We start from the raw sequence: 26787 nt of genomic DNA on the forward strand, positions 1-26787 counted from the left end.
TTGAAAGCTATTGTTGATGATTCTATTACTAAGATAACTCATCAGAGGTCTCAATTAAAAGCCTAATTACCAGGGCCCCTTTTTCTTTCTAAGGTCCATAGGTCAGTTTTTGTCTCTACATAACTGTAGTCATCTATAAGCTTTGCTCAGCTTCTCAGCTGACTTAGGAATGAGCATATTGCCTTGAATGAAAAAGAGAAGTCAAATGTCAGACTTACCTCTGTGCCTTCCTTCTCTCAGAGAACCTGCCCCTCAAATCACTTGTACTGCCTTGTGAAATTTCCAGTGACTTCAAATAGACCTCAAAAATGATCTACCTTCTCTAATTGCCCTCAATAAAACAGCTAATATTATAACAACCAGTCTGCTATACAAAAATCCTAGAAGAGCAATTTAAATTCTAAGTGCAGAAATTTCTGTCTCATACTCAGCAGGGTTTGAAGTTTCTGGAATTCTACAACATAATCTTAGTTTTTAACCAGTGTGATAGCATCCTCAGTTGGTCTGATTATAAAATAGTATGTTCTTATTAATTCAATATATATTGTCCAGTAATATTTTATCATAAATGTGTTTTTATAAGATGAGTTATAGTAGAATGTTTGGAAACTATATCTTCTTTCCAAGGTAGACATTCACTAAAAATTAGTTAATCTTTTAATCTGGCATATCTGGTTGTTTTCTGATCATACCTGGTTTGAGAAACTTTTTGAAGGATTGATACTGAGAGTCTCAGGCATGGGAAGGTAGAATTCATTGCTTTTATCATTTTTTGTTCATTTGTTTTTAAGGTCATATATAAATCACAAATGTTTTGAACTTCTAGAGATGTTATAATCATGATATCTGCAATGAATTAGTTAGTTAATGCTAACATATATTATCAACCATTTTCTCCTTTAGCTGTGGCCACTATTTCTTTATAATTTCAGCTTAATTTTGCAGAACACTGTCTAGGACACAGGCCAGACAGCATAGATACATGATTAAAGTTAATAGCCACAATATAAATAACACTTTGTTGATATTAAATAATGTTGGCCTTAAAAACATGAAACACTTCTCTTTCTGTTGTTTTTAAATTATTTGAATTATTTTTAAGTCAAAAATGTTATATATAATGAGTACTTTTATATTTTACATTACTGAGCCCTTTAAACTATTTTTGTTTTGTCCTGAATTAGCATACTTAAAATTAAATCATCTTATTTTGAATTATATCAGCTACTACTAGGATGACTGAAAAATGTATCTTTATTCCATGACACATAGTATTAAAGATTACACTTTGTTACTAGGCAATGGTCTCTTGAGCCTGGTCTATATGGTAAAATACTTTATAAAATTACAATTTGTTAAATATAGCCCAAATTCAATAAAAATGAAGGATGATATCTAGTTAGGGGCTGAGATGGTAGCATAATTCTACTTTAAAATTTGCTTTAAAACTAAGTCATATATCAGGATAAAAAGACTCCAAGTCTATACATATCTGAATATTTCTAATTGCAAGAAAATTTCCTATTCAAACAGACATTTGTAGTACAATATTACAAATATATGTTGTAGCACCACCTAGCAAACTCCTAGTGCATTTACCACATCACAAACATATTCTTCTTCCAGTAGTGAACATACTTTTCTAAATATCTGCAGAGTCATGGAAAATTACACATTTTATGCAGCAGGAAAAAAGGAAAAACTTCAAGAACAGCTTGTAAAAATATATTTCATATTTATACTTTTAAATTGTTTATTTTATATATGCCTGTGTATTAGAATAAAGTTTACATGCTTTTTTTCCTTTATTAACAAAACTTGGGTATAATTAACATAAGCCAATATTTGACATTCTCAGTTGTTTATTTCACTGGTGAACAGACAAAATAAAATTAAAGCTTTGTCTATTATATCTAGGTAATGACAAAAACAGGAAGGTCCATACATTTTTTTTAAAATCACTATTTCTGATGGCAGTGCAGACATTTAGCAAATAGAAGAGAGTGTTTTAAGTAGAAAAACATGGCTAGAGAGAAACCAACTTACTATTTTTATAATGCTAAGCAAATTATATAACTGCCCTGAATCTTAGTTTCCTGAACTTTAATATGCCATGATGATAACAATAACAGGGTTATGAGAAATGTCTCACACAGAATATAATTCAATAGATATTTATCTACCAATGAGTTTGCTTTCAGCTATTTGACAAATTAACCTATTAAGAAAGTAAACAGAAAAATATCATTTATCAAATACCTACTTTGTCTTGACTGACTTGACTCATTTTGCCTAATCTTGGACAAAAAGGTCAGCACATTTTGTATATCAATGCTCCAGCATAATCATGGCAAAATAGTCATTCCTATTAGTTCAGAAAATTGCTTGCAAGTTTTCATCCAGAAAAATTAACTATTTGATTAACTGAATTTTCCTACCTTTTCAACTGCTCTGAGTCTAAAATTATATCTAGATGAACAAGTCACTTGTAAAGAAAAAAAGTTGCATTCCAACAGAACCAAGAGAACTCAATGAACTTGTCTGAGTTGTCTGATTCTAGAAATATAACTAACTTTACTGAGTTAAAATATTTTTCCATTAAGCAAATGCACAAATAAAACAACTCTGGATTTTTATGTATAGAAACTGTTCTCATCCTGCAGATTGATAGCTGATTTGAAGCTTGGGGCACAGGCTGGGTCACAAGCATCATAATGTCAGCCTGTCAACGATCACATTTCTCAAACACAGCATCTGGTTACTTTGGACAGGGACTGGCCTGCTGGAAGCTGACAGTTCCATCACTGCCAGCAGTCTTATAATAGCTGACGGAAACTGCAAACAGTAACCTTTTCATTTAGCACTGACAAAGATTCTGCCCCAAAACCTAAAGCCTGAGAGATACCAAAAAAGATTTAGCTCAAGTCAAAGTTTTGGTTTTTTTATTTTTATCTTATTTTTGGGTCCCTTTTCTTTTAAAAAAAAAAAAATTAAGGGTGTTTGCAACCAAGTGGATTGTTTACAAACAAAAATACTAACAGCTCTGAAATCATGAGTCCTGTGATTAAAAGTGCTGTGTCAACTGCTTTGCCTCCAGCATTAACATCTAAATAACACCATTCTGATGACACAGGAAGGAAAGGCTACCCTTTCATCACTGGACTATATAAAAGTGACAGAAAGAAATTAGCAGTAAAGGCTTTTCAGAAGAAGGTTGGCCTCTTGGGTATAACTAAGCAACCTCTGAGAAACAGTCAGTGGTATTTCAGCACTTGAGTTCCATGCTTTGCTAGGTTATTTCAGACATTACAAGTAATGTATTGTTTAGTGGTACCCATGTACACCATTAAATGCATCACAGTGTGGCATGGATTCAGCAAGTTTTAGTCATAACATGCCAGCTGGAGAATATTAAGGGGGGAAAAATCCGTTTTCAATTTCTGCTTAATGTTCTGGTGAAAATAATGTAAGTCACTTCTGTGAAAGTATTTACCTTCCAAACACTCTTCAATATATAGGTACTAAAAGAGAATTTTCAGTAAAGCAGTATTTGCTCACTCCTTCTTCCTTACCCAGTTTTTGCATTCATTTCTTACTCTTCATTGATGCATATAAGTTTCAACTGTTTCTTTTACTTCTAGAGTTAATTAACCTTAACACTAGACTGACATTGGCAAGTTTACGGAGCAACAAAAGTGTCTTTGTAGGCAAGAATTATACAAACACTCTGACTGTATTTTGCAATTGTTTTCTTGAACATTTTATAGTTATTAAAACCTTATGGTGGTCTTTCACAATGTGTACTGTGGACTATGAAAAAAATGTGTAATTTTCATTTTTGCCATTAAAAAAAATTTTCATTTGCTTTGCTGCCCCAGTCATTAAAATCTACCCAGAGAATTCCTCTGTCTCCTGAGCATGTCTACTAAGTACTGCTCCATATTTAACTCGCTCTTAGATCACACCATGGCTTGAGAATTCTTTTAATCTCTTTTCCATTTATAACTGTACTGCTTGACCTTTCTTCAGCAAGGTGTCTTGTATATAAAATGTCAGTGAGAGGATTACAGACATGGGACAAAGATATAGTTTAATTAAAAAAGGTCCTGTGAGATTGAAAAAGGTTACTGGCCTAGATCACAAATATTTAATGCCAGATGACTATTTATGAGGTTAAAAGAAAAAAAAGAAATTAATGACCATTTGTAATTGACCAACCATTAAATTTACAATGATTAGATTATACTTCTGATTAAAACTTTTGTATTTATAGTAGATTAAAGCTATGAGTTATAAGCTATGCCAGTTATAAAATAAAAATTAATTCAAGTTCCCTATAAGTGAGACAATATAACAGAGGTATATAGACCTGCTTATTTTTAATGTCAGAGTTTGAATATATAAAAACTCATTCATTCTTTGAAGCCACTATATGAAGCTATGTATGGATTGATTAAACCAAATGCATCCATGCAGCAAATGGCTTTCCCATTCATTTCTTTCCATCCAACCTCATGTATATGTACATATGTATACAAGTCAAAATACTGAACACCAAGTTATTTAACCACTGATTTGAAAAGGATGCAAATTATTCAGAAAGGATACCTAAACAATCAAAGAAGTGTACTACTATTAAATCTAGTCTGACTAAAATGTGTGAGGCCAACAGAAAACACACACACACACACACACACACCTGTCAACATGAAGCTGAAACTGATATGTCAACAACTAGTAATTCAGCAAGGAGGATGTTCCTTTGACTTCAGTATTTGATACTAAAACTACACTCCTTACTGATCATTTTAGTACATGCTGCTGCTGCTGCTGCTAAGTGGCTTCAGTCCTGTCCGACTCTGTGTGACCCCACAGACGGCAGCCCACCAGGCTCCCCCGTCCCTGGGATTCTCCAGGCAAGAACACTGGAGTGGGTTGCCATTTCCTTCTCCAATACATCAAAGTGGAAAGTGAAAGTAAAGTCGCTCAGTCGCGTCAGACTCTTCGCGACCCCATGGACTGCAGCCTACCAGGCTCCTCCGACCATGGGATTTTCCAGGCAAGAGTACTGATGTGGGTTGCCATTGCCTTCTCTGCGTAGTACATGGGGATGTTGAAAAGCGCTGAGAGAGGTACCAGAAGTTTCATTTAAACTCTAGAATTAGCAGATTCATAATGTTCTGAAACCAAAAATGGAAACATCTATTTGCTATTTCAGTTCATGGGGGTCACAAAGAGTTGGACACTACTGAGCAACTCAACTGAACTGAACTGAATGATCTTTTAACATAAAATGAAGTTTTGAAAACAAACAAACACGGAGTATAATATTCAGATGAACATATTAAAAAAACCTTAATTAGATGCAAAAAAACTTAATGAGATGCAGATCAATATTAGTTCTCAGTGTGATCAATCTGCCCAACAGGCTGATGTTACTTTAAACTCTTTTAACAGAAGTGCATCTACAGTGGGGGAAGTGCTAATTCTATCCTGTTCAGCTCAGGTCACATTTCAAGTGGAGTATCATGTTTGGTTCCATGTGTAAACACTCTCAAAAGTTTACTGGCTATCATACTTTAGGATACAGACACCCAAGACCTGGGGGACGTGGATAAGGGAGTTCCGAGGAAGCCAACCAGCTGTGGGTCTGAGAGACAAAGTCCACTTTGGTGGTCGCGGTTTACTATTTGAAGGTCTCAGACAAGATCAATAGTCAAAACTGGGGCGGGTAGCTTAGGTTGTCAGATAAAATACAGGACACCCAGTTAAATTTGAATTTCTGATAAACAATAAATATTTTTGCATTGGGCAAACTTACACTAAAATTATTTGTTGTTTATCTGATATTCAAATTTAACTGGGCATCCTGTATTTTTATCTGCTAATTTTGGCAATCTTAGGGGTGTGGATTAAGGAAAGGGGTGTTCAATGAACAGAAGACATAATGACAAGAGTTTGAGAGGGGAGAGAGTTGAACTCCACATTAACGGAGGCAATACCATAGGAAAATGACTGTCAGTCAGTATTTAAATGATATTATTAAAAATATTTCATTGATAATGGTCAGAATTTATAAAATAAAAAAACTTTGACATATAGTTTACTGAAAATTTTAGAAATGTTCCTCTGTGGCTACCAATCTGGCTTTGTTCACACTCTCTTCAGTTTTCAGTGCCAGGGGTCTATTCCAGCTGTGTGCCTGCAACTCCTTCGCACCCTCTTAAGCTCCCCTGAGAGCCTTTGGGAGCACTGTGCAGGAACAGCCAGTTCTCTCAGTGGCCTGTCTGAGACAGCCTGTCCAGCATGGGACCTTATTGCTTCCCTTCCCTAGAGAAGGCTGCAGGGACATCAGAGCTCAGAGTGAACAGTTACCAATTGAGTGCTAAAGAGCGAAGAGGGTGCTTGTGTTTAAGGTGCCAATGTTGGAATGAATGCAAGGAGGCAAGAAAGGAGGATGAGATAGAGAGTATAGTGCACTACTAAAGGTGAATGGAACTACCGACTGATGCATAAAACAAGGATTCATAAAAGTGGGAAATCAGTTCAGTTCAGTCACTCAGTCATGTCTGACTCTTTGCGACCCCATGGACTGCAGCACTCCAGGCTTCCCTGTCCATCACCAACTCCCAGAGCCCACTCAAACTCATGCCCATTGAGTTGGTGATGCATCCAACCATCTCATCCTCTTTTGCCCCCTTCTCCTCTTGCCTTCAACCTTTCCCAATGAGTCAGTTCTTCGCATCAGGTGGCCAAAGTATTGGAGTTTCAGCTTCAGCATCAGTCCTTCCCTTGAATATTCAGGAGTGATTTTCTTTAGGATGGACTGGTTTGATCTCCTTGCAGTCCAAGAGACTCTCAAGAGTCTTCACCAACATAACAGTTCAAAAGCATCAATTCTTCAGCACTCAGCTTTCTTTATAGTCCAACTCTCACATCCATATATGGCCACTGGAAAAACCATAGCCTTGACTAGATGGACCTTTGTTGGTAAAGTAATGTCTCTGCTTTTTAATACGCTTTCTAGGTTGATCATAACTTTTCTTCTAATTTTTCTTCTTCATAACTTTTCTTCTAATCCAGTCTGAAGGGAGGAGATTCCGGAGAACTTACTGTGCAGATGAAGACAGAAGGCAGTTTGCTGGAAAATCCCCTCCTGTTTGGAAGGCCAGTCTTTCTGTTCTAAGAGTTCCTTCAACTGACTGAATGAGACTCATCCATACTATGGAAGACAACCTGCTCGCTCAAAGTTAACTATTTTAAATGTCAATCTCATCCAAAAACATCCTGCAAGTTGACACATTATTAACCATCAGAGTAGGTAATACCACATTTTGTTTACCCATTCATCTATGGATGGACGTTTGGATCTTTTCCACTTTTTGGCTGTTGTGAATAATACCACTATGAACATGGTGGTAAAAATACCTGTTTGAGTCCCTGCTTTCAATTATTTTGCAATACACATCCAGAAGTGGGTTCGCTGGATCATATGCAAATCTATGTTTAATTTTTTGAGGAAATGGCATAATGGTTTCCACAGTATCTACATCATTTTACATTCCCACCAGCTGTACACAAGTATTCTAATTTCTTGACATCCTGGCCATAACCTATTATTTTCTGTTTTTGTTTGTTTGTTTTGCTTTTTAAAGAATAGCCATTTTAATGGGCTTCAAGTGGTGACTTACTGTGGTTTCTATTTTCATTTCCCTAACAATAGTCAGTGTTGAACATCTTTTCATGTTCTTATTAGTCATTTGTATATATTCTTTGGAGAAATACTATTTAAGTTCTTTGTCCATTTTATAATCAGGTTGTTTATTTTTATACTTGAGTTATAGGAGTTTTTTATACATTTTGAATATAAATTCCTTATCATATACTTTCTTCCATTCTGTGGACTGCTTTTTCAGCTCTCTTAATAATGTCCTTTGATGCACAAAGTTTTTATTTTTGATTAAGTCCACATTTATCTAGTTTTTCTTTTGTTGCCTGGGTTTTAGTATCATATCCAAAAATGTCGTGAAGCTTATTCCTCCCTGTGTTTTCTTCCAAAAGTTTTACAGTTTTGGGTCTTCTTATGATTATACCTTTTATCCATTTTGAGTTAATTTTTGTATATGGTGGAAGGTAAGGGTCTCACTTCATTCCTTTGCATGTGAATATCCAGTTTTCCTAGTGCCACTTGTTGAAAAGACTGTCCTTTCTCAGGGTTGAATTTTAGAAAGCGGAAAAATCAAGAAGAAAATTAACCTGTGGTTAAGAGAGATCAATTTCAAACTAATAAAAGATCTAACTTCTCAATGATATCAGAAAGCTTGCTAATTATTAATTGATTTTCTCAGTCAAAACTATGACATAAATAATTTAAATTACTGCCAACTTTATACTGAATATTATACACATACTTTTGTTTTATTCTAAAATCCTTGTACTAATACTCTGCATATGCTTTTCCTAAATTATTAGTCTATTTGCTTCCCTTGTAGCTCAGCTGGTAAAGACTCTCCCTGCAGTGCAGGAGACCTGGGTTCAATCCCTGGGTTGAGAAGATCCCCTGGACAAGGAAATGGCAACCCACTCCAGTATCCTTGCCTGGAAAATCTCATGGACAAAAGAGCCTGGTGGCTGCAGTCCATGGGGTCGCAAAGAGTCAGGCACGACTGAACGACTAACATTTACACTTACTTATTTCATACTTAACTGAATCCTCCTAACTGTTCTTTTGTTACTTTTCAGAGGATCATATTTTAAGTTTTTTTTTTTTTTTTCCCTATGATTCTTTTCCCTATCAAATCCATTGTTTAAGCTCTCGAGTCAATTAGAAGAGTTTTCTCATTTTAGCTAACATAGACTGAGCTCTTCCCTTTAGGTCATCTGCAAAAATGTGCTACTGTGTTATACTCCCTCTCTAGAACCATTAATGGAGATGATAAAATCATTAGCTGAAGAGCTAGATAATTCCAAAGAGTGATGATTGTACAATAGCTCTTTAGACTGATGATATCTAGTTCTAGTAGAAGTTTATAGAGTTGCTGACCAAACGTTGACATCACCCCAAATGTAAAGACTGGAGAGGCATAAAGTTCTTAAGATTAATTTTAAAAATTCATTTCTTATACATTTATATATCAATCTCACTTTAGACTCTTCCACTTAAAGACACTGGAGTGACTATGTTTGCTCCCACAACTTTATCCTCAAAGGACAAAATAATTTGCCTTATTGTTAACAACAGAGTCCCATCTTGTTTAAGAAAATAAATGATATCATAGCATTTTGTCTATCCCCATGCTTGTTGGGATTAGTGTATTTGAAGGGAGAGTGAAAAAAAAAATGAGAACCTGAAATTGTGTACACTTTTTCAGCTGCCTACTTTTAAAAAATATACATCCAGCAAGCCATTACAAAGGAAACTTCAAAGTTCAGCTCAATACAATCCATCTGTGTTTGTTTTCAAAGTAGCTGTATTTTAGACAGTTCATAAACTGTCTATTTATCCAAGTAGGTGAAGGGATACATATATGTGCGAATCTAACTCTGCAACTGAATGAGAAGTCTGGTAGTCAGAAAGTTCATCTGGTCTGGTTTTAAAAATCTATGTAATACAGAGAGCAACTAAAAGTCACACCAATGCAATTAGAGTTGAAACTTGTATGCAAAAATATTCAGGAATGATGATTAAAATATATTTCGGGTAGGGGTGACCATATTTGCAATATTTCTATCGTAGTGAGGTATCAGCCAATAAGAAATCCTATATGCACACATTCAGAAGCCAACATTACTATATACCAAGCACAGTCAAAACTTTTCATTTAAATTTTACCTTAAAAATTAGCACAGGAAGCCAAAGTCTTATCCTAAAGTTTTAAGCAACAACAAAAGTAAATATGAACATAGATTAAAGACTCTGAAATATGCTGTAACTCCTTTGGGATCATGAAATAAACCAAATATGTAGCTAGATTAATTCAGGTTATGGTGATTAACAGATAAAAGTCCATGACTATTAGGTTATGAAATTATTGGTGCAAACATTAAAATATTTCAATTGTTACAGTGAGATTAAAGCTAATTTGTAATTGGTAGTAATGAGATCACAATTTGCTTTATTATGAGATAAATAAAATGCACTAGAATGGCAATACAATGTAATGAAATAGTGACATGGGGATTCCCTGACTTAGTAAATTAATTGAAGGATTCTATAGGCAGAGTGAGCATTTCCTATTGGAAGGACTGATGCTGAACCTGAAGCTCCAACAGTTTGGCCACCTGATGCAAAGGGCCTACTCATTGGAAAAGACTCTGATGATGAGAAAGATTGAAGGCAAGAGGAGAAAGGGAGGACATAGGATGTAATGGTTGGATGGCATCACTTACTCAATGTACATGAGTCTGAGCAAACTCCTGGAGAGTTTGGCAGTTCATGGGGTCACGAAGAGTGAGACATGACTTAGCCACTGACCAACAATCCAGAAGAAAAGAGATAAACATACTCCAATGGCTTGTTAAGGAATAAATTTATAATAGGCAAACTTGAAAATGAGATATAATCTTTTATCTGATCCTGATCTATATAAACTAGCTATTTTCATTGGAATGTTGAAATACATATTTTAAGTAGATATTTACGTCTCAGCTGGTAAAGAATCTGCCTGCAATGTGGGAGACCTGGGTTCGATCCCTGGGTTGGGAAGATCCCTCAGAGAAGGGAAAAGCTACCCACTCCCAGTATTCTGGCCTGGAGAATTTCATGGACTGTATAGTCCACGGGCTCACAAAGAGTCAGACACGACTGAATGACTTTTACTTTCACTATGGTTGATTCTCCAAGTCAGGCTTCAGCAATATGTGAACTGTGAACTTTTAGAAAAGGCAGAGGAACCAGAGATCAAATTGCCAACATCCGCTGGACCATTGAAAAAGCAAGAGAGTTCCAGAAAAACATTTACTTCTGCTTTATTGACTATGCCAAAGCCTTTGACTGCGTGGATCACAATACACTGTGGAAAATTCTGAAAGAGATGGGAATACCAGACCATCTGACCTGCCTCTTGAGAAACCTGTATGCAGATCAGGAAGCAACAGTTAGAACTGAACATGGAACAACAGACTGGTTTCAAATAGGAAAAGGAGGATGTCAAGGCTGTATATTGTCAACCTGCTTATTTAACTTATATGCAGAGTACATCATGAGAAACACTGGGCTGGAAGAAGCACAAGCTGCAATCAAGATTGCTGGGAGAAATATCAATAACCTCAGATCTGCAGATGACACCACCCTTATGGCAGAAAGTGAAGAGCTAAAGAGCCTCTTGATGAAAATGAATGAGGAGAGAGAAAAAGTTGGCTTCAAGCTCAACATTCAGAAAACTAAGATCATGGCATCTGGTTCCATCACGTCATGACAAAGAGATGGGGAAACAGTGGAAACTGGCTGACTTTATTTTTCTGGGCTCCAAAATCACTGCAGATGGTGACTGCAGCCATGAAATTAAAAGACGTTTAGTCCTTGGAAGGAAAGTTATGACCAACCTAGATAGCGTATCAAAAAGCAGAGACATTATACTTTGCCAACAAAGGTCTGTCTAGTCAAGGCTATGATTTTTCCAGTGGTCATGTATGGATGTGAAAGTTGGACTATAAAGAAAGCTGAGTGCTAAAGAATTGATGCTTTTGAACTGTGGTGTTGGAGAAGACTCTTGAGAGTCCCTTGGACTGCAAGGAGATCCAATCAGTCCATCCTAAAGGAGATCAGTCCTGGGTGTTCATTGGAAGGACTGATGTTGAAGCTGAAACTCCAGTACTTTGGCCACCTGAGGCAAAGACCTGACTCATTTGAAAAGCCCCTGATGCTGGGAAAGATTGAGGGCAGGAGGAGAAGGGGACAACAGAGGATGAGATGGTTGGATGGCATCACCAACTCAATGGACACGGGTTTGGGTGGACTCCAGGAGTTGGTGATGGACAGGGAGGCCTGGCATGCTGCAGTTCATGGAGTCGCAAAGAGTCGGACATAACTGAGCGACTGAACTGATACTGATGGTTGAAGTGGAGAAAGGAGCAATGAATAGAGATTTAAAGTCCCATAGTTAAAATCACAGCATTATCTATTTCATTCCTATTTAAACTAATCAAGCAGGACAGCACAACTTGCATATAATAGCAGGGTAATTTACATTATATAAGCTGACATTTAATAAACAAATATCAATTGAGTGCATAAATAAAAAGCAGTACTTTTTCCTAAGACAATTTTGTAGCCTTGAGTTTGTTAATTTATAAATTGCATTCTTAATATCTGGTATCCCAGTAAAAAAAAAAACAATTAACAAGACTGAACCTCTCTCCCCTTCAAATTTTCTCTGAGTCTGTTTTTTCTCTTAAATCACAACCCCAGCATGTAGTGTCATTTGGAAATGAATTCTGATGTTTTGATTAGTTTTTATTAACTTATCATTTGACATGTACCTACATTATAGTTGAAAAATAAATAGAATATATTGTATTTGCTTTTAGATTCTGACACTTGAAAATGTGGAGTAGTTTTCAGGTGATGGGAGTAGAAAAACAGCTGTGAGAGGCAAGCAATATTTACTATTTAGCTCCATTTTTTTTTTTTTTGGTCACCCATTCCTAACTGAACTGACAGCTTACAAATTCAGTTCTAAATAAGAATTTACCCACATGGGGCTTTAGTTAGCAATCTAGGGTCATGCAGATGCTTATGTTTTGGTTGAAAAATCTAGATAAGAATAGAAAAGGAAAATAGAAGAAATCTCAAATATTCCTACTTTCTCTTTTCATCCTTCACGTAGTAAAATTAGTCTAGTTCTCAGGACAAAGATCATAGTGCCCCCAAATCTTAGATATCTAGCCTGATGTAAAAGAGAAAAACACAAAGTGACTTTTCTTATACCAACTTCTTACAGATAAGATAAAATTAAGTAATACAGGATAATCATAGACAATAATGTCACTGTGTAATTTTTCACAGATTTTGTCTCATGAAATTTATCCTAAATTTCATTCTCTAGCAGTCATTTTATTAAATAATAATTTAATAATTCAAGAAAGCTTTTAAAGTTACTTAGATCTGCTTAAAATAATTTCCTATCTTTCTTTCCAGGTTTCATTGATTCTATCAATCAGTCAAATACAATAGATTTAGTTTTCAAAAATATATATCTTAACAGCTTATTTTTATAACACAACCAATCAATTTTCACACATGAGCATTGTGAAGGACTAACTTTTGATTATGTGTGAAAATCTATGGTAAATAAATAAAAAGACACATGTATTATTTAAAAAGGAAAACATGCACTTTCAAAGGGCTCTGCAGGTAAGGCTAGTGGTAAGGAACCTGCCGGCCAATGCAGGAGACATAAGCAACACGGGTTCGATCTCTGGGTCGGGAAGGTCCCCTGGAGAAGGGAATGGTAACCCACTCCAGTATTCTTGTCTGGAGAATACCACGGACAGAGGAGCCTGGTGGACTACAGTCCAAAGGGTACAAAGAGTTGGATACAACTGAAGTGACTTAGCACACATGCGTGCACATTCAAAATAAAAGGGACACACTGATTATCAGGAAAGTAAATTTGATGGACAAAGAACTTGAATATTAATAGACTAAAACATGGAAAATGTTACTCATTTTAAAAGCCAACCAAAGAGGTGCATAATTATTTAAAAATATTTTGATAAAAGATTTAAATTATATGTCACAGAAAATAAAATACTTGGAATAAAAAAACTACTAAATAATGCAAACTGAAAGAATAAGTTATAACTGTTTATTTTTTATTATATTATGATACTATTGTCAAGAATCACACATTCTTAAAAACACAGTTTGTCTTTATAGAGTATACTGCTGCTGCTAAGTCGCATCGGTCGTGTCCGACTCTGCGGGCCGATAGACGGCAGCCCACCACGCTCCCCCGTCCCTGGGATTCTCCAGGCAAGAACACTGGAGTGGGTTGCCATTTCCTTCTCCAATGCATGAAAGTGAAAAGTGAAAGTGAAGTCACTCCTTACAGAGTATAAGATATTTCTAAAATTACAATGCATGTGCTATGATGAGTTCCGTCCTCCAGAGGGCAGTGCAGTACAAACTCAGAGGGCACAGAGTGCACCACAAAAACCAAATGTTAAGTAATTTCATTTTATTCTAGTGGTAAGGAAAATACAGAAAAATTCCCAGGATCTGCTATAATGCCAGAATTCCTGATTGCAAGATAGAAAATGTTGCCAATCCTCTAATTAGTTTAACCATGTGTCAATCATTTCAATTTCTTTAACTGGAAATTGTTTTTCAAAATGAATTAATTGACAAAATTGATCCTCTGTTGGTTGAATATGGCATCAATAGATTTTTTTAAAGAAGATAAAATGGTCCTGGGACTCTGCAAGACTTTGATACATGTCGTATGAGCTCCTTAAAAAAGTATTTCTCTACTTCCAATACACAATAAAAGGCACATACTTGATTTTATGAATTTGGTTTTTCCTGCTTATGGCTCTCCAAAAATATTTTCTAAACTATAAGTTAAATCTATTTATAGCAAATTATAAAGCAAATATAATTTTTATAGTTCTTGGAAAACTCCTAAAACCTCTGAACTACTATTGAGAACTATTCCGCAATACAAATAATACAAATAAAGAACTAGCGTCCAGCATACAGAAATGGCTCCCTAAAGGTTGCATGTGTGAGTGCTCAGTCACTCAGCTGTGTCTGACTCTTTGTGACCCCAGGGACTGCATCTGCCAGGTCCCTCAGTTTATGGATTTTTCCAGGCAATAATACTGGAGGGGTTGCCATTTCCTCCTCTTTGGGGACTTCCTGATCCAGGGATAGAACCCATGTCTCTTGCATTGGCAGTGGATTCTTTACCACTGAGCCATCTGAGAAGCCCCCATAAATGTTAGTTATGGTTATTATTAAATATATAGAGAGATTTTTTAAACTGTGATTAAAAAACTCCCAACAAACAAAAGTCCAGGGCCAGATGGCTTCACAGGTGGACTTTATCAAGCATTTAGAGAAGAATTAACACCCATCTTCTGAAACTATTTCAAGAAATTTCAGAGGAAGGAACATGCTCAAATTCTTTCAATGAGGCCATCATTACCCTGATAACAAAACCAGATGAAAACACCACATATAATAAAAGAAAATTACAGGTCAGTGTCACTGGTGAACACAGATACAAAAATCCTCAACAAAATACTAGCAATCTTAATCCAACAGAACATTGTCAAACACCATGATCAAGTGGGATTTATCCCATGGATGCATGGATTTTTCAGTATCTGCAAATCAGTGTGATATATCACATCAACAAGTTGCATAAAAATCATACAACCATCTCAATAGATGCAGAAAAAGCTTTTCACAAAATTCAGCAGCCATTTATGATAAAATTCTCCAGAAAGTGGACATAAAGGGAACATACCTCAGCATAATAAAAGCCACATATGACAAACCTACAGCTAACATCATACTCAGTGGAGAAGACCTGAAAGAATTTCCTCTAAGATCAGGAACAGGACAAGGATGTCCACTCTTGCCACTTTTATTCAACATAGTTTGGAAGCCCTAGCCATGGCAGTCAAAGAAAAATAAATGAAAGTAATCCAAATAGAAAAAGAAGATGGAAAACAGTAACTGTTTGCAGATGACATGATATTAAATATAGAAAATCTGAAAGATACTACCAGAAAACTACTAGAGCTCATCACTGAATTTTGTAAAGTTGCAGGATATAAAATTAATACATAGAAAGCTCTTGCATTCTATATACTAACAAAAAAGAACAGAAAGAGAAATTAAGGAAATAATCCCATTTACCATCACATCAAAAAGAATAAAATACCTGGGAATAAACCTACCTAAGAATGCAAAAGACCTGTAATCTGTAAACTATAAGATGTTGATGAAATAAATCAAAATGACACACACATATGGATATACCACGTCCTTAGATTAGAAGAATCAACATTGTTAAAAAGACTATACTACCCAAGGCAATCTACATATTCAATGTAATCCTTATCAAATTATCAATACCAAAAGCATTTTCCCCATGCTTCCCAGGTGGTGCTAGTGGTAAAGGATCTACTTGCCAATGCAGAAGATGAAAGAGATGTGGGTTCAATCCCTGAGTCAGGAAGATACCCTGGAGGACGACATGACACCCCACTCCAGTATTCTTACCTGAAAAATTCCATGGACAGAGGAGCCTGGTGGGCTACAGTCCATGGGGATGCAAAAGAGTCAGGCACAACTGAGTAACTGAACACAAACACAGATTAAAAAACAAAAAACAAAAAACACCCAACAACTTAAAATCTATATAAAGACACAGAAGGCCCCAAATAGCCAAAGCAATCTTGAAAGAGAAAATGGAGGTGGGGGTAGCAGGCTCCCTGACTTCAGGCTATACTGCAAAGTTATAGTAACCAAAACAAAATGGTACTGACACAAAAACAGAAATATAGGTCAATGGAACAGGATAGAAAGCCAAGATATAAGTCTATCCACCTATGGTCAATATTTGTCTATGACAAAGGACGAATGACTATGCAATGGAGAAAAGACCGTCTCTTCAATAAAGGCAGCTGGGAAAACTAGACATGCATCTAAAAAGATGAAACTAGAACATGCTTTAACACCATACACAAAAATAAACTCAGAATGGATTAGAACCTAAATGTAAAATCAGATAGTATAAAACTCTTGAGAAGAAAATATAGGCAGAACACTCTTTGACATAAATCACAGCTATATCTTTTATGATGTCTCCCAGAGTGGTAGAAAAATAAACAAAAATAAACAAATGAAACCTAATGAAACTCAAAAGCTTTTGCATACCAAAGGAAACCACAAATGAAAAAAACCCAACAGAATGGGAGAAAATATTTGCAATCAACAAGGGATTAGTCTCCAAAATTTACAAGCAGCTCATGTGGTTCATTATCCAAAATATAGACAACCCAGTAAAAAACTGGACAGAAGGCCTAGACAGATATTTCTCCAAAGAAGGCACATAGATGGCCAACAGGTACATGGAAAGATGCTCAACTTTGCTAATTATTAGAGAGATGCAAATCAAAACTACAATGAGATATCACTTCACAACAACCAGAATGGCCACCATCAAAAATTTACAAAAAATAAATACTGGAGAGGGTAACACTCCTAAAATGTTGGTCGGAATGAAAACTGATACAGCCACTATCAAGAACAGTACAGAGGTTTCTTAAAAAACTAAAAATACAACTACCATACGATTGAGTGGTCCCACTCCTGGGCACATAGTTGCAGAAAAGCATAGTTTGAAAGGACACATGCACCCCAATGTTCATTGCAGCACTGTTTACAATAGCCAAGACATGGACGTAACCTAAATGTCTATTGATAGATGAATGGATAAAGAAGGTGTAGTACATATATACAATGGAACATTACTCAGCCTAGATGGATGATGGTGAAAGTTGCACAATAATGTGAATGTACATAGTGCCACTTAAATGAACAGTTAAATGTGATTAAAATAATGTTTTATATTATGTGATGTTTATCATAATAACAAGAAAAAGAATGAAATAATGCCATTTGCAGGAACATGGATGGACCTGGAAATTATCATAAGTGAATTAAGTCAGATAGAAAAAGTCATATATCACTTATATGTAGAATCAATAAAGAAATAATACAAACAAACTTATTTGTAAAGCAGAAATTGACTCAGAATGCTCTTATGGTTACCAGGGAGAATGGGTGAGGAGGAGGGATAGACTGAAAATTTGTGATTTACATGTACACAATGCTATATTTAAAATGGATAGCCACCAGGACCTACTGTAAAGTTAAATAAAAATTTAAAAACTAGATCTTGAAAAGCTATATACCCATATCTATCTATATATGTATACTTACACAGACAGATCTTAAAAAGAAAAAACTCCAAATGTCTCCATGTCCTTCTAGTCATTGTATTTTGCAAACATCAAATTAAACAAGTAGTTTAGGTTTGTTAGAAAGAGTTTGACTATCTTTATGATTTAACTGTAACAGTATCTAAACCCCACCCCATTTTTCCCCCTCTTGCCCCACATCTGGAAACACCAGTAAGAAAACCGAGTTGTACTGAGCTCATATTACGCAGGAGGAATCCTCCCTCCATTGCCGTTCCCTAACTACGATGAAATCAAAGCTCCTGCCCTTCCCTACTCTTGCAAGTCATTTTCAGACCTACTGGAGAGCCCCCCTGCTGTCCCCAGAAGGCCCCATTATGTGCATAATAAATCTTTTCATTCCCTCTTGGTACAATGTGTGGCATTACCACTTTCCACATTCAGATTAAATTTTGGATGGGTGTTGATCCAATTCCCCATGGATCAAACACAGACTAAGTTTGAGTGCTGTCTTTTTTATGCACTTCTCCAAATTGATGCATTTGCTCCTTTTGAAATAAACAGTTCATCTGAGAGATATGGGATTTCATTTTTTGTTATTGTTTTAATACAGTTTTCTCCCAAACTATGAAAATCCAATGAATAAGAGAGAATTAAAAATTCTAGAGCCGGACTCTTATAGTAAAAAATATTTTGAAAAAGTCTCATGAGAATCCATTTAAACATTTAATCCCTCAGTAAGCTTCAAATATCCTTTGAGAACTTGCACCATGGTTTGCCTCCATTTTCAGAGACTTACTTTATGAAGAATCTCTTTTGAGATGTGATGAAATGACAGGACAGAGAACCACAATGCAGAATTCTTGCTAAAAGACTTTGAGCTTGAATTTAGTAACATCTGCATCTGATCACAAACTCATAAGAAATAGGAGATTGAAGTGGGACATTTTAAAGAATATTACAAGAATAGTTACTCAGATTCAGAATGTGGGAAACTTTACAGGACAAATGACCCAATTTCTTTAATAAATACACCTCACTAAAAGAGGGAATTGCTATCTTTTAAAATATGGTATACATACATGGAATATTATTCAACCTTCAAAAAGAAGGGAATTCTACCATATGTGACAACACAGATGAACCTTAAGGACATAATGCTAAATAAATGAAAAGAATAGGTCACAGAAGGACAAAGGCCGCATGCTTTCACTGGTACCAGGTATCTAATGAAAGTAACAGAATATTTCACTCCCAAATATGCCTCCTTGGCATAAAGATTATTTGAGCTGATTATTTTGAGAAAAAGCAGACACAGGAGGGGATCTGAAAATAGAATAGAAGCTACTTTTCTTGTAAGAGAAATTTACATGTGCAAAGGAAATCTCCATTTGTGAGGATGTCTCCCTCTCCACAACAAGAAGAGCTGGATGACTGTTTCACAGAAGAATCTTATCAATGGAAGAGACATTAACTTTTGTTGCATTTGTTGTTTAGTCCCTAAATCCTTTCCAACTCTTTTGCAACCCCATGAACTGTAGTCCCCCAGGCTCCTCTGTTCATGGGATTTCCCCGGAGAGAATACTGGAGTAGATATCCATTTCCTTCTCCAAGGAATCTTCCTGATCCAGTGATTGTCTCCTGCATTGGCAGGCAGATTCTTTAACACTGAGCAAACAGGGAAGGCCATGGTAAACATTACTTTCCTTGTTTAATGTGATTTTCCTGGAACCAGTTTCTTGTCCCTATCCCTCAAAGTTGCTCATTTTGTATTTAGTCGAAGACAGTATTTCAACTGCTGTAGCCTACCAGGCTCCTCCATCCATGGGATTTTCCAGGCAAGAGTACTGAAATGGGTCAGGGGATCTTCCTGACCCAGGGATTGAACCTGGGTCTCCCACACTGTAGGCAGATGCTTTACTGTCTGAGCCACGAGGGAAGACTCGGTTGGGTATATCTTTCCCTTTCACCTTTGCCTTTCACTTCTCTTCTTTCCTCAGCTATTTTTAAGGCCTTCTCAGACAACCACTTTGCCTTGTTACATTTCTTTTTCTTTGGGATGGTTTTGGTCACTGCCTCTTATACAGTGTAATGAACCTTTGTCCATAGTTCTTCAGGCACTCTGTCTACCAGATCTAATCCCTTGAATCCATTCTTTACCTCCACTGTATAATCTTAAGGGATTTCATTTAAGTTATACCTGAATGGCCTAGTGGCTTTCCCTACTTTCTTCAGTTTAACCCTGAACTTTGCAATGAGGAACTCATGATCTGAGCTACAGTCAGCTCCAGGTCTTGTTTTTGCTGACTGTATAGAGTTTTTCCATCTTTGGCTACAAAGACTATAATTAATTTGATTTCAGTATTGACCATCTGGTAAAGTCCATGTGTAAAGTCCTCTCTTGCATTGTTGGAAGTGGGTGTTTGCTATGATCATCATAAGGTTTAAATCAAATAAATATGCAAAGGACTCTTTTGCCATAACTCATTGCAAATATTGGGGACTTATTAAAAAAATGAACTATGAGTATGAAATTCATCAACAAAATATTTTCAGTATATATAACATTCCATTCCTAATGCCTGGTAAATTCAAATAAGATGAAGGTATCGATATGCGAACTTAAACATAGACTTATCTTTGTTCACAAGACAATGTAAATGGGCAAAGTACATGGAGCTAGACTTAGTAAAGCCACATGATTTGAGAATTCTGATGAGGAATGTTGAGTCCAAAACCAGAATCCATTATTACCACAGGCAGTCTGCCCTGTCTCTAAAAAAAAAAAGTTGCTGTTACATAGCCATCTGCTCACGTCCCAAGCTGCTTACCTGGCTGTTTGCTCTCCTTGTCAGAATAGCTCTTCAATATTCTCACCATGGCATGAGGGTCAGGCTACCCACCTGGTGCTAGTGACCCAGGGTTGTTTTCCTTCTGCTTCTAAACTTTTTAGCTTATATCAGCTTGGGACTTGGAGAATTCAGCTGCCCAGTTGCAGCACATTAGCCAGTCATCCCCTCAGGCAGGCACCCCTTCTTCTGTGTCCCTGAGCCAACTCTGTTGTTCTTTCCAATTTAGAACTGACAGTACAAAATGTTGATATGTGTGTTAGTCATAAACAAATTAGCCCGGAAGTATAATGTTTACCAACCTGCATCAGCATTTTCCCTACATCAGCCTGACTTGAAAGGATGAAAGCTGATTCAGCTATGCAAGACATTATTGTTGATATGGTGGCTACTGTTTCTGTTTATTTGACCATTTCTTTTTGGTGGGATGAACACTAGTAGATATAGCCTAATGTTGTTGTTCAATAGATAAAGTTGTGTCTGACTCTTAGTGACCTCATGGACTGCGGCATGCCAGGCTTCTCTGTCCTTAATATAATGCTGCATTAAATTTAATCCATGCATAACTAAGTCTTATTAAAATGAACATCCATAGGTTTATTTATTCACCAACTCAGTTCAATGATACTGCATTGAGTACCATATACGCACCAAACTTGGGATTAAGTGCATGGGAATACAGAGATACTTAAGATGTGATCTCTCTTGAGAGGTTTATAGTTAACCTTCCTGTGTTAGATTGATGATGAAACATGATGAATTACAGTCATATAATCAAATAACTGTGGTATAATATGACAATATATCCTAGGAATAGTGCAGGTTGCACACAAATAATTTAATAATACTTAGAAGTATCAGTGTCCTATAAGCCTATGACTAAACAAATACAAATGATATAAAAAGAACAAACACCCCAAAGTTTCAGATGTCACAAGTTCTCATAAATATATTTGCTTAAAAAGTTAAAGCTGCAATGTATAAATAGTATATACGGCACATCTATGGCTATTTAGACTAGAATTATTTAAAGCTACATAAAAATAAAAATCCTGAAAGATGATGCTGTGAAAGTGTTGCACGCAATATGCCAGCAAATTTGAAAAACTCAGCAGGGGCCACAGGACTGGAAAAGGTCAGTTTTCATACCAATCCCTAAGAAAGGCAATCCCAAAGAATGCTCAAACTACCGCACAATTGACTCATCTCACATGCTAGTGAAGTAATGCTCAAAATTCTCCAAGCCAGGCTTCAGCAATACATGAACTGTGAACTTACAGATGTTCAAGCTGGTTTTAGAAAAGGCAGAGGAACCAGAGATCAAATTGCCAATATCCGCTGGATCATTGAAAAAGCAAGAGAGTTCCCGAAAAACATCTATTTCTGTTTTATTGACTATGCCAAAACCTTTGTCTGTGTGAATCACAATAAACTGTGGAAAATTCTGAAAGAGACGGGCATACCAGGCCACCTGACCTGCCTCTTGAGAACTTATATGCAGGTCAGGAAGCAACAGTTAGAATGGACATGGAACAACAGATTGGTTCCAAATAGGAAAAGGAGGATGTCAAGGCTGTATATTGTCACCCTGCTTATTTAATTTATATGCAGAGTACATCATGAGAAACGCTGGACTGAAAGAAGCACAAGCTGGAATCAAGATTGCCGGGAGAAATATCAATAACCTCAGATATGCAGATGACACCACCCTTATGGCAGAGAGTGAAGAGGAACTAAAAAGCCTCTTGATGAAAGTGAAAGAGGAGAGTGAAAAAGTTGGCTTCAAGCTCAACATTCAGAAAACTAAGATTATGGCATCTGGTCCCCTCACTTCATGGGAAACAGATGGGGAAACAGTGGAATCAGTGTCATATTTTATTTTGGGGGGCTCCAAAATCACTGCAGATGGTGATTGCAGGCATGAAATTAAAAGACACTTACTCCTTGGAAGGAAAGTTATGACCAACCTAGATAGCATATTAAAAAGCAGGACATTACATTGCCAACAAAGGTCTGTCTAGTCAAGGCTATGGTTTTTCCAGTGGTCATGTATGGCTGTGAGAGTTGGACTGTGAAGAAAGCTGAGCACTGAAGAATTGATGCTTTTGAACTGTGGTGTTGGAGAAGAGTCTTGAGAGTCCCTTGGACTGCAAGGAGATCCAACCAGTCCATCCTAAAGGAGATCAGTCCTGGGTGTTCATTGGAAGGACTGATCCTGAAGCTGAAACTCCAATACTTTGGCCACCTCATATGAAGAGCTGACTCATTTGAAAAGACCCTGATGCTGGGAGGGATTGGGGCAGGAGGAGAAAGGGGCGACAGAGGATGAAGTGGCTGGCTGGCATCACCGACTCGATACACATGAGTTTGAGTAAACTCCGGGAGCTGGTGATGGACAGGGAGGCCTGGAGCTGTGATTCATGGGGTCACAGAGTCGGACACAACTGAGCGACTGAACTGAACTGAGACATTAAGACTTCCAAAATCTCTTGAAGACTTTTAATTTCTTCAGATTGTGCCTTAAAGACCTGACAGTATTAATGCAAATAACCCTTGTAATATATGCCCAAGGAAAATAGTTTCATGAATCATAGAGTCACAGATAACTTTTATAAAGTCATATTATGTGTTTCCCATCTCTACTGAATTATCCAGGTTAAAAAGTTAATACAAACAGGAATCTTGTTTCCTACTAGCAAACTGAAAACATAATCCATTAGTTCACTCTTCAAATGCTTTCCAATCCTATTTGAAATAGATACTGATTTAAATGAGTTTCCTTGGTGGCTCAGTGGTAAAGAATCCATCTATCAATGCAGGAGATGTGGGGTCAATTCCTGGATAGGGAAGATTCCCAGGAGAAGAAAATGGTAACCCTCTCCAGTATTCTTGCCAAAGAAATCCCATGGACAGAAGAGCCTGGCAGGCTACAGTCCACGGGGTCAGAAAAGAGTGAGACAGGACTTAGTGACTATAACAAAACAACTGATTTAGACAAAATATCATGAAGAGTAAAGTGTTTACGTGTGTGTGTGTGCATGCTCAGTCATGTCTGAACACTCTTTGCAACCCCATGAACTGTAGCCCGCCAGGTTCCTCTGTCCATGGGATTCTCCAGGCAAGAATACTGGAGTGAGTTGCCATTTCCTTCTCCATGGGATCTTCCCAACCCATGGATAGAAACCACATCTCTTGAGTCTATCCCTTCTCCAGTGGATCTTCCTGACCCAGGAATAGAACTGGGGTCTCTGGCATTGCAGGTGGATTCTTTACCATCTGAGCCACCAGGATTTGGGGGATAGAGCCAATTATGGCTAGACTGGGGAAAATTACAGTTAAGTCCTTAGTGAGAGAAGATATGATTGAGGTGGTACAGAAAGCATTGTTTCCATTTGGTCTGCTTACCTAGTTAAGCTTGAAACAATCCTGCTCTTTCCATTTCTTTAAGCTGTCTAGGTTAGAAAAAGAAGCTATGCGCCAAACTTCCTATTTATATTTGCCCACCTGAAGCCATTCACAAAGAGTTCTATTTCATTTGTTTCTCACTTTAATCAATAGATACAGGCCATTTTAGCATGAATATAATGGTAAAAAGGAATAGAGGGAAGCAGAGATGCAAAGGAAAATAGAGACCAGGGGTGGATGGGAAGCAAGAAAGCAAACAAACAAAAACTCTGGAAGAATTTGTTCCTACAGGTTAGAAAACCAGAATGAATTTTAAGGGAAGGGTCATTTACTAAATTAGGTTTCCTGAATAACCTGCTCTTTGTTCTTAGAAATAGGAAGGAGATAAGGTCTGAGACAAGTAGTAGGATTCCCCTTCTTTAGCTGTGTTTCCTTACTATTGTTTTAATCTATATTAAGCATTTTGTGGAACAGAAATAATTGCTGAAAGAGTATAATTTTCAAAATGATTGACTCTTACTTATAATGTAGAGAGAGAAGTTCTGTCAAGCTGACTGAGTCACTAAAGGAGACAATTTTCCTCTATAATAAAGTGTTATCAGAAAAGTGACCAGAAGTCAACATAATCTCTATTTCTTCATGTCCTCAATAATCGCAATTAAATGCTTCCCTTCCCCTTCAGTGAATGACCAGGTCTGATAACCAGATAGCAGAGCAAGTGTGGAGCAGCAAGTAGGATTTCCAGTATGATCTAGTAATTTTTTATATTCAGGTTGCCTATGAGCCACATTAATGTTGATGATTCATGATTAAAGATGTCTATTTTTTTCTTAAGAGTGTGCCAGCTAGTGGGATTCATAGCTGTCTCCTTATACAAGTAGGTATTTTCACACACACTTTGATTTGAAAGGTTTCTCAAGTTGCCACCTATCCAACAGTAGTTTCCTACGTATCTATCAAAGTGCTACTGCACTTCACTACTTTAGGAATTCAATTATTTAAAAACAAAAACCAGATTATTAGAAGGCAAAAGAGAGAGGCTCTTCATAGATAGAATGAGACAACCAAGATATTTGGCCAAGATCATGAAGCCAGAATTTATGTTTTTGAGGAAGATAAGGAAAGAGTGAAAAATTTCTTCTTTGTTATTAGCAAAGGCTTTAACCCAAACTCCCATATGTAGATAGCTGGGTTAGATCACTTGAGAGATTTGATTTATATTGATTGCTATTTATCTGTTTTAAACTCATTTATTTTTGCCTTGCAGACTCAGATAGTGATTTCTTTTCCTTGGGGATAATATGAATCTTGCACAGCCTTCTCAAAACAGAAGGCCCCTCCCAGGTGGGATGTAGCCCTAGTCCAATTTACCTAAAGTGTGTAATACATTAGTAAAGTTGCTATAAGCACTCATGTATAAATATTTTTGTGGGCATTTATTTTAACTTCTTTAGATAAATATCTAGAAAAGGAGCTGCTGGATCATGTGGTAAGCATTAATTTAACTTGTAAGATACTGCCAAACTGTTTTCTAAAGTGGTTGTCCCACTTTAAGTAGCCTCACCAAGCAGGTAGAGAGTCGCCTCACACCTTCAACAATACTTGTTACAGCAAGTGATAATTGGCAACATAAGAGTGGCTCTTCTGTATTAATACAATGATTAACATAATTTTATATTAATATACTCAGAGAGGGCAATGGCACCCCACTCCAGTACTCTTGCCTGGAAAATCCCATGGACGGAGGAGCCTAGTAGGCTGCAGACCATGGGGTCGCTAAGAGTCGGACACGACTGAGCGATTTCACTTCCACTTTTCACTTTCATGCCTTGGAGAAGGAAATGGCAACCCACTCCAGTGATCTTGCCTGGAGAATCCCAGGGACGGGAGAGCCTGGTGGGCTGCCGTCTATGGGATCGCACAGAGTCGGACACGACTGAAGCGACTTGGCAGCAGCAGCATATTAATATACGAATACTACTCAGCAACAAAAGAAATAATCTACTGATACAAAACAGCATGACTATATTTAAAAAAATCTTGCCAAGTGAAAGAAGCCAAACACAAAAGGATACAGAGTACATGAGTCCATATTTCTGAAGTTTTAGAAAAGGCAGAACTAAGGAGACCAGAAGCTTTTCAGTGATTGCCTGAGGCATAAGGTATGAGGAGATGGAGGCAGAGACATAACTGCGAAGGAAGCAGGGACCTTGTGTGTGGGTTGACAGAAATAATTTATATTTTGAATGAGATGATAGTTACTTAAGTATACATCTATCTCAAAATTTAACAAGTTTATAGTATTTAAATGGGCATATTCATTTTATTGTATATATATATTAATCTCAATACAGTTTTGTTTTTAAATGAAACGAAAATCAATCTAGTTTTGAAAGTTAAAGAAGGGGAGAAGAGAGAGAAGGTGAATCCAAGAAAGACCAGTGTTCAGGAAAAGCTTCACCTTGTAGCAGAGTGGCCCCAAGGACGCGTGAACTGCTCTTGTTCCTAGAATGTGGTGTAGGGAGTGAAGCCTAAGCTCTCACTGGAAGCCAAATCTGTCCGAATTAGTTGACAAGATGGGTGTCTGGCTGTTAAG

The sequence above is a fragment of the Muntiacus reevesi genome, chromosome 6, assembly GCF_963930625.1.
Source record: "Muntiacus reevesi chromosome 6, mMunRee1.1, whole genome shotgun sequence".
NCBI classification, from domain to species: Eukaryota; Metazoa; Chordata; class Mammalia; order Artiodactyla; family Cervidae; genus Muntiacus; species Muntiacus reevesi.